Here is a 15,016-nt window from a genome sequence, read left to right on the forward strand (position 1 = left end):
ATCTCGCCTTGCTTTGCCAGAAGCCTTGCCTTGTCTTGCCGGTAACTCTCGCCTCGTCTCGCCTGCAGTCTTGTCCAGGAGCCACACTGTACCTAGCTCCCTTCCTGTCCCTTGCCTCCGCCCAGGTAAGCCAGGCCATCTTGCCGTTACGTGGGGTTGGTTCTGTCCCTTCCTGTCCCTTGCCTCTGTCGGGTGGTGTTCCGTGCCCTGCACAGGAATACCATGCCCTGCCCAGGTGGAGCCTGCCAAGCCTCGCGTCAGGTCTCCTGCCTCCCGCCTCGCCTTGCATCAGGTCTCCTGCCTCCCGCCTCGCCTCGCGTCAGGTCTCCTGCCTCCCGCCTCACCTCGCCTCAAGTCTCCTGCCTCCCGCCTAGCCTCCAGCCTCGCTTCGCCTCAAGTCTCCTGCCTCCCGCCTCGTCCTTGCCTAGTTCTGGGGTCCGAGCCAGAGGCGAGACCCAGGTACTGGGTCCTTTTTCAGTCTCTGTCTCGGAGTCCATCCTGCCTCCTGCCAAGCCTCGCCTCATGCCTCAAGCCTGCAGACTCCAGCCTCTAGCCTCTTGCCAAGACAAGTCTCTAGCCTCTAGCCTCTTGCCAAGACAAGTCTCTAGCCTCTAGCCTCTAGCCAAGCCAAGTCTCTAGCCTCTAGCCAAGCCAAGCCAAATCTCTAGCCTCTAGCCTCTAGCCAAGCCAAGTCTCTAGCCTCTAGCCTCTTGCCAAGACAAGTCTCTAGCCTCTAGCCTCTTGCCTAGCCAAGCCAAGTCTCTAGCCTCCATCCTCTTGCCAAGCCAAGTCTCTAGCCTCTTGCCAAGACAAGTCTCTAGCCTCTAGCCTCTTGCCAAGACAAGTCTCTAGCCTCTAGCCTCTAGCCAAGCCAAGTCTCTAGCCTCTAGCCAAGCCAAGCCAAATCTCTAGCCTCTAGCCAAGCCAAGTCTCTAGCCTCTAGCCTCTTGCCAAGCCATGTCAAGTCTCTAACCTCTAGCCTCTTGCCAAGCCAAGTCAAGTCTCTAGCCTCTATCCTCTTGCCAAGCCGTCTCTAGCCTCTAGCCTCTTGCCAAGACAAGTCTCTAGCCTCTAGCCTCTTGCCAAGCCATGCCAAGTCTCTAGCCTCTATCCTCTTGCCAAGCCAAGTCTCTAGCCTCTAGCCTCTTGCCAAGCCAAGTCTCTAGCCTCTAGCTTCTTGCCAAGACAAGTCTCTAGCCTCTAGCCTCTAGCCAAGCCATGCCAAGTCTCTAGCCTCTATCCTCTTGCCAAGCCAAGTCTCTAGCCTCTAGCCTCTTGCCAAGCCAAGTCTCTAGCCTCTAGCTTCTTGCCAAGACAAGTCTCTAGCCTCTAGCCTCTAGCCAAGCCAAGTCTCTAGCCTCTAGCCAAGCCAAGTCTCTAGCCTCTAGTCAAGCCAAGCCAAGTCTCTAGCCTCTAGCCTCTAACCAAGCCAAGTCTCTAGCCTCTAGCCTCTTCCAAGCCAAGTCTCTAGGCTCTAGCTAAGCCAAGCCAAGTCTCTAGCCTCGAGCTTCTTGCCAAGACAAGTCTCTAGCCTCTAGCCTCTAGCCAAGCCATGCCAAGTCTCTAGCCTCTATCCTCTTGCCAAGCCAAGTCTCTAGCCTCTAGCCTCTTGCCAAGCCAAGTCTCTAGCCTCTAGCTTCTTGCCAAGACAAGTCTCTAGCCTCTAGCCTCTAGCCAAGCCAAGCCTCTAGCCTCTAGCCAAGCCAAGTCTCTAGCCTCTAGCCAAGCCAAGCCAAGCCAAATCTCTAGCCTCTAGCCTCTAGCCAAGCCAAGTCTCTAGCCTCTAGCCTCTTGCCAAGCCAAGTCTCTAGCCTCTAGCCTCTTGCCAAGACAAGTCTCTAGCCTCTAGCCTCTAGCCAAGCCAAGTCTCTAGCCTCTAGCCTCTAGCCAAGCCAAGTCTCTAGCCTCTAGCCTCTTGCCAAGCCATGTCAAGTTTCTAACCTCTAGCCTCTTGCCAAGCCAAGTCAAGTCTCTAGCCTCTATCCTCTTGCCAATCCAAGTCTCTAGCCTCTAGCCTCTTGCCAAGACAAGTCTCTAGCCTCTAGCCTCTAGCCAAGCCAAGTCTCTAGCCTCTAGCCTCTTGCCAAGCCATGTCAAGTCTCTAACCTCTAGCCTCTTGCCAAGCCAAGTCAAGTCTCTAGCTTCTAGCCTCAAGCCAAGCCAAGTCTCTAGCCTCTAGCTTCAAGCCTGAAGATTCCAGCCTCGTCCTGCCTGCCTGCCAAGCCTCGTCCTTGGGGGTCCGAGCCAGAGGCAAGACCCAGGTACTGGGTCCTTGTCCAGTCTCTGGCTCAGAGTCCAAGCCCGGGCTCCTAACTCTCTTGTCCAGTCCGGTTCCAAGTTCCTGGTTTTCCTGTCCATGTCCTTGCAGTCGCCCTGTATCCTAGTCCTGCCCCTAGTACTTCAGTGTCTGTGTCTTGCACTTGGGTCCGTTCCCAGCCACCCACCTTATGACATTGACTTGCTGCGACATAATTGCTTGATTAGATATTCTTCGCAAGCTGTGGGTTTCTGAACCAACTGTGCGGCCTAGCACTTCGATATCATGCCTGGAAGACGTGAGCCCTCGTGGCCGAGGGGTTCGAGGTCGGGGCAAAGGCCTGTGGGCGACCCAGTTTCTCGCTGATTTTGCCGACTGAAGCATCGTGAGAGAATAAAACATCGAGACAGCAGGCGGTGTATTTGCTAATCGCTGGCTGCTGTCGGAGGAAAGCTCGGAGGCGGAGAGAGATGAGGCAGAGAGAGAGAGATAAGATGAGATGAGATAGAGAGAGAGTGAGAGAGAGACTGTCGTTCTCGAGATGCGAGTCTTGGAGTAGTGACGTGGAAAACTGTAACATTGAAACAGTGAGTTGCTGGTCTCCACTCGCGTTGTTGCAGGAGTCACCTCTCTCTCCCTTGCTGGAGAGTGAGATTCTGTCTGAGATACCGAAGTGCTGGCTTGTGATCAGTAGTTTGAAGGACTCTGGATCAAGAACACTTTAGACGCTTCTGCTGCAGCTCGCATGGTGGGGGTCTGGGAGGGGGGTGTTTGTCAGTGATTCTGCTGGTGTGGCTGAGGGTTTAAGGGGTTTTGATGCATTTGCTACTGCTTGTGCAAATGGACGGAGGAGGGAGAGATTCAGGGTCACTCTATGGGGTTTCGTTGTTTCATGGATGTCTTTGAAGAGGATGAATTTCAGGTTGTCCACTGTTTTCATACTCTGATATTAAACATGCTTGAGATTTTGAACTTTATTTGCATTAACAAGCAGGTGTAGAGGTGTACCTAATAAAGTGGCAGAAGATCAAGGAGTGGCTCAGCCCCGCCCATGTTCTTGCCATCAATGCCAGTCAGAGATTTTTGAGATGAAATAAAGTCTCCATTTGTTTTTTCTGAATTTGATTCTATAGTCTTGGAAATGAAATCAATTCTCATGTGCAAGACTTACCATTGCTGGAACCTGCCTGCTAAATTTTCAGTGCAGTCCACCTCTGGCGAGAATATATGGAAGGGCACTGAATCTTTCACTGTAACCCCACTAGTTCCCTTTCACTGTAACTCTCTCGGGGCCCTTGTTCTTTTCCCCATCGTTATAACCACACAGATCTACCCCTCTCTCTGAAATTACCACCAGCTCTTACACTCCTCCTTAGCAACGTAATGTCCTCAGGCACTAAAACTCCTTCAGTGTTGTAAACTCCTCCAGCCCTGACACACATCCCTGTCTCTGTTCATGTACTGTGTTGAAATAACTATCAAGTTTAGATATGAAAGTCTCTAAGCTATTACTCTGTGTAAAGAAATGCTTCCTGATGTTGGTCTGAAATCTTTAACCAGTCTCCATCTATGGCCCATGACCTTGATGCTGAATTAATTTTGAAGTAGCAGCTGGCATCCACCTTACTTATACCCTTAATGATTTGGAACACTACTGACATGTCTTCTCTCATTCTGCGTCTACTTAGGCTGAAAAGATTTAATTCTTTCAATTTTTCCTCATAGTCCATACCCTTCAGACCTGGAATGAGTCTAGTTGCCCTTCTCTGAACTGCATCCAGTGCCATCACATCCCGCACACATGAACAAAATTATGCACTGTATTGAAGGAGCAGCCTCAAAAGCACATTATGCAGCTTAAGAAGAACATCCAGACTTGAACTCCACTGAGCACAATATATTGCCCAACATTCTATTAGCCTTCCTAATCGCTTCTGTGCATTGTCTAGATGTTGATAGTGATGACTCTACCGGATGCTCAAATCCTTCTCATACAGTGCACCTTCTAACTCAAGACCCCTATTTTATATTTTTATATCCAATATTTCCACATCCTATATGTAATAATTTAAATTTTATCTGCCATTTAACTGCTCACATCTGGATTTTGTTTAGATCTAACTGAATTGATACTCTTTCGTGAATGTGATCAGCCCATCCCTCTAGTAATGTGTGTGACGAGAATACACATAGATGTTAGCTGTCCTGTGAGATCAGCAGTTGGTCTGCCACCTGTCCTCAGGGGAAGGAGAGATAAGAAACAACGGAGCAGCGTCTGGAGATGTGTAATGAAGGGACGGGAGAGAGAGAGCTGTCTGGAACGGCTCCACCTTTGAACCTTGAACTGTTTGAAGTGATGGACAGACGATCTGGAGAGGTGTAATGAAGGGACGGGAGAGAGAGAGCTGTCTGGAGCGGCTCCCCCTTTGAACCCTGAACTGTTTGAATTGATGGACAGGCGATACCCCAGCAGGGGGATAAAAAGGGACAGGTTCGCTAAGGCAGGACACACACGACACCCGAGGTAACGAGACCCTGGAAGCCGTGCGCCTCTCACAAGTCGGTGGGAAGTATCGGACAACGCACAGGGTGGAAAGGTACGATCAGCGGGAACCCGGTGTGTGTCCGCCCTTGCTTGGGTGCCGGGTTCACTGCAGAGGATCGACCGCATCTGGAGGAGGGGTCACAGTCGGTGACCTCAGGTGACATCACCAAGGACCTGCCCAAAAGCTGCTTGTGAGCAATTATCGCCGGTCTGTGAGTGGAAGCCGTTTCTGAATGATCAGTCGTTCCCGTTCTCTCTCTCTCTCTCTCTCTCTCTCTCTCCCCCCACCCCCCACGTTGTCCATCGCCATGGCAACGATTACTGCGAACTGAACTATTAAATTGGACTGAACTTTGTGTCTCTTTGAAATTGGTCATTTATCCCTAGACAACGATAGAGCTTGATGGACGCTGTTATCTTAATTCTGTGCACATGTGTGTTTATCATTGCTGAACTGTTGCATTTATTATCCTTTCGATTACTGTGTTGCTTGTTTCTTTAATAAAACTTTCTTAGTTCTAGTAATCCAGACTCCAACTGAGTGATCCATTTCTGCTGGTTTGGCAACCCAGTTACGGGGTACGTAACATAAGTGGGGTTCTCGTCCGCGATTTTGAACGCTAAATTTGGGACGGAGTAAATTGATTGGGTTAAAATTCCCGAAAGAAAGAAAAGACAAACAGCAGAAATGGAGGCTGAGGAATTTATAAAGCGCCGACCTTGGAGGCATTAGAGGATGCCAGGAAATCGGAATTGGTAGCTGTGGTCAAACGGTTGAATCTTGCTAAGGTGAAGTCGACAATGAGGAGAGAGGAGATACACAGAGCTATTGTAGAGCACTATGTATCTAAGGGTGTGTTTCCCCAAGGCGAGCTGGGGGTGGTGTCTATTGAAAAACCTGCTGGAGACGCGGTACAGGTACAGCTACAAAAACTGAGACTCGAGCACGAGTTCCGGGTACGGCAGTTAGAACACGAAGAGAAGCAGTTAGAAAGGCGGGAGAAGGAGAGAGAGTTAGAAAGGCAGGAGAGAGAGTTAGAAAGGCGGGAGAAAGAGAAAGAGGTAGAAAGGCAAAAGAGAGAGAGACAGTTGGAGAGAGAAGAGAAAGAGAGACAGAGACAGTTGGAGAGGGAGGAGAAAGAGAGGCAATGGGAGCGAGAAGAGAGAGGGAAACAGAGGGAAAGGGAATTTGAGCTGGAGAAGTTAAAGATAAGGGCCGAGCAGGGGCTCGTGCTGAACCAAGGTGGAGGGTTCCGGGCGACCCAGGAGGTTAGGCTGGTTCCCCCATTTGACGATACCGACGTGGATCGGTACTTTCTCCACTTCGAAAAAGTGGCTATAAGTCAGGACTGGCCGAGGGATAAGTGGTTTGTCTTACTTCAGAGTGTACTGAAAGGGAAAGCCCAAGAAGCTTACTCCGTTTTGTCCGCGGAAGATGCCCAGAGGTATGAGGTGGTAAAAGAGGCCATCCTCAGGATTTATGAGTTGGTCCCGGAGGCATACCGGCAGAGGTTCCGGAATGCGAAGAAGCAGTGGGACCGCACGTATTTGGAGTTTGCCCGTGAGATGCAGACATATTGTGAGCGTTGGTGCGCCTCGAAGGGGGTAGAGGGGGATTATGACAGTCTGCTACAACTGATCCTGATTGAGCAGTTTAAAGGTTGTGTCCCTGAGGGTATGAGACCCTACCTCGATGAGAAAGAGGCAGCCACGTTAGCCGCAACTGCTAAGTTAGCGGATGAGTATGCGTTGACGCATAAAATGAAGTTTACCCCGAGTAAAGGCTACCAGAAGGGTAGTCAGGACGGCGGGGAGAGTCCGCCGGAAAAGTCAGAAAGTAAGCCGGGGACTAGTGAAAAGGATAAGGTAGACCGGGAGCAGTCTGGTAGGAAGTCTCCTGGGGTCGCCTGTTATAATTGCGGGACAGTCGGACACTTTGCGTCCAGGTGCTTTGCCCCAAGGAAGGAGACGGGGAAAGGAAAAACGGAAATTTGGAATGGCTGTATCGAGCTGTTAAGCGAACCGCTAGGGAAGGACAGGTCTGAAAAAGTCCAGGAAGGGCGCGAGAGGTTTATCTCGGCCGGATTGGTTTCAGTGAAGGAGGGGTTAAAACCAGTTCCAGTGTGGATCTGGAGAGACACGGGAGCGTGTCAGTCACTAATACTGAAGAGTGTATTAGAGTTTAGCTCAGAGACCCAGACTGGGGAGGTAGAGGTCAAAGGTGTTGGGGAAGGGACAGAGTCAGTCCCTTTGCACCAGATACACTTACAAAGCAACGTGGTCTCTGGACTAGTCACGATCGGGGTGCGGTCCGAATTACCGATGAAAGGCGTGGAAGTCTTGCTCGGTAATGACATCGCCGGGGGAATCGTGTTCCCAATCGTGAGATTGACAGGTCAGCCTGCCAGCAGTGAGGCCCCGCCCATGGACTCAGGGGTTCATCATGGGGCTGCGGTGGTAAATTTAGCTGAAATGTTTCTGCCAGTCTTGTACGAGACGGGGGTGGAAAATGAAAAGAAGGAGTGTAGTGAGACAAGAGATAGTGAGGGAGCTGGGACAGACGTAGCAGTAGCCAGGAAAGAATTTGTGCAGACGCAGGAGCGAGACCAGGGGCTGATGGTTTTGGCAGAGACAGCTCTCTCTGACACAGCTTTAACAAGGGAACTAGTAGGCTATTGTGTGGAGGAGGAAGTGCTAAGGAAAAAAGGGAAATCAAGTACAGTACTCGTAGATGAGGAGTGGGGGGTGGTGCAAAAGAGTTATGGGGATGAGGTTTTTAACATGGCCCACGAGGTACCCCCCGGTGGACATTTTGCGGTGCTGGAGGAAACAGTTGGTGGAATCATGAAAGAGATTTACCGGCTGCCCAGGGGGAAGAAGGTTATTGATCATGACCGACGCGAACTGAGATGGTCACCGGCTTTTGATATGCTAACAAACCTAGTCGGTGTTAGTGTGGAAATCAATGAAGCTAGGAGCCCCCGATAAGAGAAAAAAAACATTTTGAAAAGATTAGTATGGGATCGATCAGATGGGAGAAGGCTATTGTTTTGGCCAGGTCTACTGATAAGGTCTCTCCCTTAATCCCCGAACAAAGCGACTCTTTAGGAGAAATTAAACGACTCGCACCCGTGTGGTTGATTGTCCCGAAGCGATGCAAAGAACTGGGACGTTGGGTGATGTCTGTTACAATAGGTCAACCTAGCAAACAACAGCCATATATAATGAGTAATTCAGTGACTAAAGGGCTGATGAACACAGAGGTGTGTATTGGCAATTTAATCCGGCTGTCTGAAGCTAGTTTGATAGTGAACCTTGAAAAAAATAAGTGCGGCCACGTGAAGGTCACTTACCTGGGAATTGTGGTGACACAGGGGCAGCTGGCAGCGATGCAAGCTACAGTGCGGGCTATCTCTGACATCCCAACCCCGACAGACAAGAGGGCCCTCAGAAGGCTCTTGGAGATGGTGGGGTACTGTAGGAAGTTTTGCCATAACTCTGCGGTCACTACCCCTCCCCCTCCTACTAAGCCCTTGCGAGAGGAAACTAGATCGGAATGGGACGACCCTTGTTATTGTGGTCCGGGACAAAGCCAAATGAGAGGTTACATTGATCGCAATTCATCAGTGTTTTTGGCCACTATGAAGTTTGCTGAGTTGGAGCCTGGTCTAAGGAATTATTAATAACACCTACAAAAGGAACAGAAAATGTGATGACTGTCTGTCAAGGTGTTGACAACTTCAAATTCCCTGTATTAGCCAAATAGCTGATAACGATGTATATTTGTGTGTATCAAATAATGTATTCATGTTTGTAATTTTTACCTCCCGGTAAAAATCCTTAACGGGGGAAAGTGTGACGAGAATACACATAGATGTTAGCTGTCCTGTGAGATCAGCAGTTGGTCTGCCACCTGTCCTCAGGGGAAGGAGAGATAAGAAACAACGGAGCAGCGTCTGGAGATGTGTAATGAAGGGACGGGAGAGAGAGAGCTGTCTGGAACGGCTCCCCCTTTGAACTTTGAACTGTTTGAAGTGATGGACAGACGATTTGGAGAGGTGTAATGAAGGGACGGGAGAGAGAGAGCTGTCTGGAGCAGCTCCCCCTTTGAACCCTGAACTGTTTGAAGTGATGGACAGGCGATACCCCAGCAGGGGGATAAAAAGGGACAGGTTCGCTAAGGCAGGACACACACGTCACCCGAGGTAACGAGACCCTGGAAGCCGTGCGCCTCTCACAAGTCGGTGGGAAGTATCGGACAACGCACAGGGTGGAAAGGTACGATCAGCGGGAACCCGGTGTGTGTCCACCCTTGCTTGGGTGCCGGGTTCACTGCAGAGGATCGACCGCATCTGGAGGAGGGGTCACAGTCGGTGACCTCAGGTGACATCACCAAGGACCTGCCCAAAAGCTGCTTGTGAGCAATATCGCCGGTCTGTGAGTGGAAGCCGTTTCTGAATGATCAGTCGTTCCCGTTCTCTCTCTCTACCACGCCCCCCCCCCCACGTTGTCCATCGCCATGGCAACGATTACTGCGAACTGAACTACTAAATTGGACTGAACTTTGTGTCACTTTGAAATTGGTCATTTATCCCTAGACAACGATAAAGCTTGATGGATGCTGTTATCTTAATTATGTGCACATGTGTGTTTATCATTGCTGAACTGTTGCATTTATTATCCTTTCGATTACTGTGTTGCCTGTTTCTTTAATAAAACTTTCTTAGTTCTAGTAATCCAGACTCCAACTGAGTGATCCATTTCTGCTGGTTTGGCAACCCAGTTACGGGGTACATAGAAACATAGACACATAGAAAATAGGTGTAGGAGTAGGCCATTCGGCCCTTCGAGCCTGCACCGCCATTTATTATGATCATGGCTGATCATCCAACTCAGAACCCCGCCCCAGCCTTCCCTCCATACCCCCTGACCCCTGTAGCCACAAGGGCCATATCTAACTCCCTCTTAAACATAGCCAATGAACTGGCCTCAACAGTTTGCTGTGGCAGAGAATTCCACAGATTCACCACTCTCTGTGTGAAGAAGTTTTTCCTAATCTCGGTCCTAAAAGGCTTCCCCTCTATCCTCAAACTGTGACCCCTCGTTCTGGACTTCCCCAACATCGGGAACAATCTTCCTGCATCTAGCCTGTCCAATCCCTTTAGGATCTTATACGTTTCAATCAGATCCCCCCTCAATCTTCTAAATTCCAACGAGTACAAGCCCAGTTCATCCAGTCTTTCTTCATATGAAAGTCCTGCCATCCCAGGAATCAATCTGGTGAACCTTCTTTGTACTCCCTCTATGGCAAAGATGTCCTTCCTCAGATTAGGGGACCAAAACTGCACACAATACTCCAGGTGTGGTCTCACCAAGGCCTTGTACAACTGCAGTAGTACCTCCCTGCTCCTGTACTCGAATCCTCTCGTTATAAATGCCAGCATACCATTCGCCTTTTTCACCGCCTGCTGTACCTGCATGCCCACTTTCAATGACTGGTGTATAATGACACCCAGGTCTCGTTGCACCTCCCCTTTTCCTAATCGGCCACCATTCAGATAATAATCTGTTTTCCTATTTTTGCCACCAAAGTGGATAACTTCACATTTATCCACATTAAATTGCATCTGCCATGAATTTGCCCACTCACCCAACCTATCCAAGTCACCCTGCATCCTCTTAGCATCCTCCTCACAGCTAACACTGCTGCCCAGCTTCGTGTCATCCGCAAACTTGGAGATGCTGCATTTAATTCCCTCATCCAAGTCATTAATATATATTGTAAACAACTGGGGTCCCAGCACTGAGCCTTGCAGTACCCCACTAGTCACCGCCTGCCATTCTGAAAAGATCCCGTTTATTCCCACTCTTTGCTTCCTGTCTGCTAACCAATTCTCCACCCACACCAATACCTTACCCCCAATACCGTGTGCTTTAAGTTTCTACACTAATCTCCTGTGTGGGACCTTGTCAAAAGCCTTTTGAAAATCCAAATATACCACATCCACTGGTTCTCCCCTATCCACTCTACTAGTTACATCCTCAAAAAATTCTATGAGATTCGTCAGACATGATTTTCCTTTCACAAATCCATGCTGACTTTGTCCGATCATTTCACCTGCAGGGTACGTAACATGTGTCATCGGCAATCTTTACTAGTTTAGTTGTTATGTTCATCCAAATCATTACTGTAAAATAAAAACAGCAGTGACCCCAAAACTGATCCCTGCAGAACCCTCCCTCTGACATCTTCTAGGTGTGAAAACAAGCCTCACCATATCTTGTTGTTTTCTGTTTTTTGAGCCAATCCTGCGCCCATTTGCACACCCAACCCTGAATCCCTATCTCTTGTAATTTGATTATTAACCCCTCGTGGGGTACCTAGTCAAATGCCTTCTGAAAGTCAAAGTAAATGTATCAACCGCTCTATTGTTGTCAAAAAAATTAGTTGCTTGTTCATAGAAGTTCAGCGTATTTGTAAAATGTGATTTCCCTTTTCTGAACCCATGCTGGCTTTCTGCTAACATGCCTGTTGTTATCACCTGCTTTTCCAGCTCATTCTTTGTAATTGTTTCCATTATCGTACCTACGATACACGTTAAACTTACTGGTCTATAGTTACCAGTGTTAGTGTGATTACCCTCCTTGTAAACCAGGACAGTGTTAGTCTTCACTGTCATTTCAAAAATAAGTGTTAGAAGTTTGTACATATAATCACAGACCTCTTTAAGTACCCTTGATATATGTTGTCTGGCCCTGGAGATTTATTAACTTTCAGCCTTATCAGTTGAAGCAGAATTTACACTTTCTAAGTCACTTAAATCAACCTTTCTTTTCTACCCTTACTGGCATATTGTGATTATCTTTGCAGGTGAATACTTCCACAAAATATGAGTTAAGAGTATCTGCAATGTCCTTCTCTGCATAATTCATCACCCTACTATTATTCCTTATGCATTTAAGTTCCTCTTTGATTTTTCTTTTACTACAAAGTATTGAAAAAATCCCTTGGGTTAACTATAGCATTATCACCAATCTGCTTCTCAACCTGCCTTTTGGCAATCTGAATTTCCCTCTTGACTGTAGCTCTCATATTTTATATGCCCTATGGTTAACATTATTACTATTTTTTCTGTATTCCTTATATAGCTGTATTTTCTTCAATAATTTTATGTATATCTTTATTCATCCATGTAGTTGACCTATTGATTTTATTGCTTTGTCCGACCTTCGGTATGTACATTTCCTTCACTGTGTATTACCTCTCTAAATTGACCCCATTGTTCCCCAACTGACTCAACGTCAACACTTCCTTCCAGTTTATTTTCTGAAGGCTTTGTCACGTCTGCATAAACTTTGCCTTTTTGAAATACAATTTGATGGCTTTGGTTTTTACTGATATACTCTCCCAAAAATACTTTGAGACTAACAATATTATGATCAGTTGTTCCTCAAGGCTCAATGACTTCCATACTCAAAATTCTATACTGATTGTTACAGAATATCAAATCTAGACAGGCCTCCCCTCTTGTTGGTGCATTAACATACTGAGTCAAAAACAATCATTCAATAACTCAATTAATTCACTTTCCTGTAATCTATTAGTCATTAGGTTCTCCCACTCAATATTTGGGAAATTAAAGTCACCCATAACCATAACATCACTCTCAGAACTTGCTTTTCTCATATGGTGTTTTGATAGTTTTTTTTATTAAAATCACTGTTAGCATTAGGAGGTCTATAACATGCACCCAGTGTTATTCCTTTACTCCTATAGTTTTCAATTCTCACCCAGATATCTTCACTAAGTCTTGATCAGCCTCAAGTTTAAATTCTCTCATGTATATGGCTACTCCTCCATTATTTACGATCTTACCTATCTTTACCAAGTAATTTTTTTTCCTTTAATACTATATTCATCAGCACCCTTTGAGGTCAGCCTTGTTTCAGTTATTGCTATTATATCATATTTATACACAAACTACCAGCTCATTTATTTTATACTTAGTACTTCTTGCATTTGTACAGGCCATCCTTAGACTATTACTAATGTTTTTCATCCTAATCCGACCCATTTTTATACTCTTAAAGCCTATAATTAGATTGTGTCATAACATGTTACTCTCCACTGAGGTGTTTGAACAATTGAGCCTGGCCTGTTCTGTGTTCCCTGTCCCACCCCATTCCGTAGTTTAAACAGTCCTCAACTCACTGAAACATAAGCCTGTCGGTACATTAGTGCCCCTCCGGTTCAAATGCAACCCATCCCATTGGTACAGGTTCCATCTGCCCCAATAACCCATAAACCAATGCCCCTCTAACCTACACCATGATCTGAGCCACACGTTAAATTTTCTAATCTCCTCCATTTTACCTGGACCAGCGCGTTGCACAGGAAGAACTTCCGAGAAGACCACCTTGTCAGTTCTGTCCCTAAGCTTCCCACCCAACTCTTTAAATTTGCCTGCCTTTCACGATGTCATTTGTCCCGATGTGGATAATAAATGCAGTACTGTATCTTCCCCATCTCTGGCCAAGAGCTTATCTACTCGTCCAGAGAGGTCTGTAACTTGTTCTCCAGGTAGGCAACACACTGTACGAGACTCCTTGTCAGTACACATCTGATTCTTAACCCCGCTGACAACTGAGTCCCCTCCTGAGTCCACTTCCTTTTTACGAAGTTTTGGTTTAGGATTAGGATCCTGTGGGGCTCCTCTGTTCTGCCTATCATCTCAGAGGCTGCATGTTGGTTCTCTAGCATTGTTAGATGTTCTAAATGTTTGAGCATTTCCAAGTCTGGAGATGATGCCCCCGGACAGTGTGCACTTCGTACCCTGCGCTTCCTTCTCACGGTCACCTACCTCTCTCTCTCTGGTCTAGAGTCTCAAACCCGTGGTTCTCTTGGGGTGCACACTACTTCCCTAAAGGACGTCTGGAGGACTTCTGCCAATTCTCTACAACATCGCAGGTCAGCTATCCCCTTCTCGCGTTCAGCCAAACCTTGTTCCCGAGGTGTTGGATAAGCGGACATTTCTCGCATATGAACTCTTCAGAGAGCAAACTGTCCGTGAGTCCGAATACAAGGCAAGACTGACATTGTAGAGACTGCATATGGGGCCGGGTAACTACTGAGGATTAGTGTTTGTATTTATTTAAATTCTTAAATGTAAACTACCACTATTACCAATTTGCTCCCGATGTACCAGATAACGCCGAACGCCGAGAGTGTGCTTGGATCTTCTACATATGCGTCCCCTGATCGATGAGCATTCTCCGCCGGAAAACTATACCACGAAGTGACTCTTGGTCCCGCCATGTGAGGCTTACAACAACTTCCCCACTATCTAAATATCGGCTCAAGTTAAGCGCCTGTATTGCCGCTAGCACTAGCGAACAGTTTATGCAAAGGCGAAAAAAAGGCCCGTCCAAAACAGGGGATAGGCGGGGAGGGAAATCCTTTACGAGTCCTGTAAGGCGACCAAACACAAGTTATAAAAGTAGCCGCGACCAAAATTTAAAACGGAACAAATGAAAACAGAATAAATGAGCGCCACAACCAAACTTTTTCTTAAATTCTCACACTGAACCAATCAGCGCCCACGGTATGGCTACATCAAAAACAGCACAACACGGAAGTGCCGGGAGAGAAAATACAGTACTGTATCAGCATTAAATTTCCCTTCTAGTTGACTCCACGCTAGGTTCCGAGGGAGAGAAGCTGCCGGCAAGAGAGCGCGTTGTCTTTATGTTCAAGATATTCAGGTGAGAGAAGCACGAAAAATTATCTCATGGATAGTCTAATTCAGTGTTTCCTAACCTTTTGTAGCATAACGCCCCCTAAAGCACTTTCATACTTGCCAACGGCCGAAGCATAATATACATTCCGGGCCCCTATAGTGTAAAAATATGTTTACCATATACAGTACTAGCATGAGAAAAATTATTCTGCTTTAAGTTTTTGTCTTTAAGCCGAATTTACGCGGTACCTATGCGTTTTACAGCAACTTCAATATCGATGTGATCCTTGAGCTTGATGGTTTTAGCAAAATTTGAAATATCTGGTTCAATTTGTGACAGCAAAAGCCTTAACTCCCCACATGTAACAATGTCCAAGCGGTTTCTGTTTTTGTTTGTAAGTATGCGGTGCACTGTATTGAGTCTCTATCAATAAGGAAGGAGGACGGAAATACAACGAAGAGCAGTTTGGCTCTTCT

The 15,016-nt window shown here is 47.1% G+C and overlaps 1 protein-coding gene across 1 annotated transcript in view; it reads left to right on the forward strand.

Annotated features, from left to right (window-relative positions):
- The first annotated feature begins 14,505 nt into the window (after positions 1 to 14,505).
- The window catches only part of LOC134354348 (guanylate-binding protein 1-like), a 33,009-nt gene continuing 32,498 nt past the window's right edge, over positions 14,506 to 15,016 (forward strand). The window contains exon 1 of the mRNA XM_063063285.1: positions 14,506 to 14,564. The gene's annotated coding sequence lies outside the window, so the exon portion shown is untranslated. The remainder of the gene's footprint in view (positions 14,565 to 15,016) is intronic.

Source organism: Mobula hypostoma, chromosome 11, assembly GCF_963921235.1.
Source record: "Mobula hypostoma chromosome 11, sMobHyp1.1, whole genome shotgun sequence".
Classification (NCBI taxonomy): Eukaryota; Metazoa; Chordata; class Chondrichthyes; order Myliobatiformes; family Myliobatidae; genus Mobula; species Mobula hypostoma.